The 2,592-nt window shown below is 40.0% G+C and overlaps 1 pseudogene; it reads right to left on the minus strand.

The window, feature by feature from the left end:
* Positions 1-556: 556 nt before the first annotated feature.
* On the minus strand, positions 557-674 carry LOC126425406 (5S ribosomal RNA; annotated as a pseudogene).
* Positions 675-2,592: the final 1,918 nt, after the last annotated feature.

A 2,592-nucleotide genomic window follows, 5' to 3' on the forward strand; every position in this document is an offset into this window, starting at 1 on the left:
TTATTCTTACACTACTATTTAACAATGGCTGATTGTCATGAAATCTCTGTGTTTTTCTTTACTAGTTCTTTTCTGTGGTGGTTTCAGAACTCGCCGACACAGATATTATTTCACAAGTCCAGTAGGTAATCCTTTACAAATACAAAATGTAACATAATTGTCTCTCTTCTATTGTTATTCAGAGTCCACAGACGTAATCAGTGCCTATATATAAATAAAATTGTAATTGCATAGTTATAAAGCATGTTTTATCAGGAAACGTTATAAACGCTTTTATATAAAGTGTCGGTCTTGTTGTATGTCGGGACCATATATAATTTACATCATTTATATTGTCGAAATTCTGCAGCAGCAGCACTCCGGCTTCAGGCCACAAGTGGCCCATCGAGACCATCCTACCGCCGTGTCATCCTCAGCTGAGGATGCGGATAGGAGGGGCTTGTGGTCAGCACACCGCTCTCCCGGTCGTTACGATGGTTTTCTTTGACCGGAGCCGCTACTATTCGGTCGAGTAGCTCCTCAATTGGCATCACGATGCTGAGTGCACCCCGAAAAATGGCAACAACACATGGTGGCCCGGATGGTGACCCATCCAAGTGCCGCCCACGCCCGACAGCGCTTAACCTCGATGATCTCACGGGAACCGGTATATCCACTGCGGCAAGGCCGTTGCCTTATGTATTAAGTTTGAACGGGAAGTGGAAACTCGAGCTGACAGAAATTATAGTTTCTGCACTCACTGGCGAATTCTGTGAAGATGTGTATTTGTCGACTTGTAAGAATTGCTGAAAAAACATTCAATACTGTGATTGTGTACCTTTAGCCGTGTACTAAAGGTGCATCTACCGGTAGCTTCAAAGACTGCGAAGTTTCACGCATGGGCGTTGTAGCACGTAAGAATATAAGCAAAGCGATGATCTAGGGAATTTGTCTCGAGAAGGAAGAACTTTTAGTACGTCATACTGTCATAACTTTAACTATCGTAGGTTATCGTGTGTAAAGAATCAGATATAGAAACTTAGCATCAAATATCACACTGAAACAATACATTTACCGATCTATACAATACACAGTGTCAGCAGTTGATGAGAGATAGATTCTTGATTTGATCTAAGTTCACTGCTTTAAATATAATAGAGACCTACACTATGCATCACACAGAAAGTTAAATGACAAGTTGATGAAACAGTTTCATTCAAATGAAGATATAAAAACGTTGTTGAATGCTACTCGGCTAATGGCATAAAACGTAAATCATTTATCAACGGCTCGCTTTGTTCACATGGTCTAACATCACAGAAAAGCGTATAGCAGAAAGTGAAAAAAAGGATGTTCGCAATTTCTAAATCTGGTAATAGATGCAAACAGATATATGTTTTTCAAAAGAAGACATATGTTTTTCAGAAGAATAAACCAGGAAAATTGAACGTATCTTACTTCGATAGCATCACCCTGAGTCTCCTACGTAGTGAAGATGACACGAAAAGGTTGTACTTGGTTTCAACAAGACAGCGTTTCGAAAATGGTTGAAGGCACACATTCCAAATCAGAAGCGCTTTATATGTATATGGAAGACTTAATATCTTGTAACACACTTTAATAGAAACTCTGAGAAGAATTTTACGATCTAGGTTTCGCAGACTGAAAGCCTTTCCCAGGCATGCAGAGGACATTATCGATTGTGATGGTTCAAATTGCTCTGAGCACTATGGGACTCAACTGCTGAGGTCATTAGTCCCCTAGAACCTAGAACTAGTTAAACCTAACTAACCTAAGGACATCACAAACATCCATGCCCGAGGCAGGATTCGAACCTGCGACCGTAGCGGTCTTGTGGTTCCAGACTGCAGCGCCTTTATCCGCACGGCCACTTCGGCCGGCCTATCGATTGTGAGATTTATTATTTTTAATTATGTGATACCGCTAAATATTTCAGTTTTAAACAGCATTATTTAATAACGAAATGACAAAAGAGATAATATATAAGTACAAAAATTTCCGGTGTTTTGTCAAGAAAGCGTAACATACCGGACTGGCTTGTAGAAAAAGTCGTGCGTAGACCTCTGCAGATGCCTTTTGGTATGCAGCTACCTCGGTGTATCATATGACTTGCCTGTCATTTAGTCCGCATAAAATGTAGTTCGTGTACAGTACATAAGATTCCAGTGATAGCGTATGGCATGTGGAAGTATGTGGATTCCATTCTAGATTTTTAGGGCGCGTGCCACAAATATCGCGGCAGTGTTTTACATTACCCATAACTTTTCCGAGGAGTACATGAACATAACCTTTGACTAATGCGGTCAGCTTTGGGCTACTATACGTAAAGCCAGTGATGGAGTTGGAAGCTTAAAACTTCGTTCAGTACTTTTTTACCCTCGTTACAGGTGGATTATTAAGCGTGTTACTCAGTCTTTTTTTTTTTTTTTTGAGACTATTTGCAAGAGTGTAAGTGGAGAATCTAGCAGTTTAATATTTTTTAAAAAAGTGTCTTATTTTCGTTTTCCGGGTGAGTGTGCCAACTGCACTTCGTGCATTATAATATCGGCTACCAACATGTGCTCAATTTCGATGACATTAGGAACATTAGTA

Source organism: Schistocerca serialis, chromosome 1 (assembly GCF_023864345.2).
Source record: "Schistocerca serialis cubense isolate TAMUIC-IGC-003099 chromosome 1, iqSchSeri2.2, whole genome shotgun sequence".
In the NCBI taxonomy this organism is placed as follows: Eukaryota; Metazoa; Arthropoda; class Insecta; order Orthoptera; family Acrididae; genus Schistocerca; species Schistocerca serialis.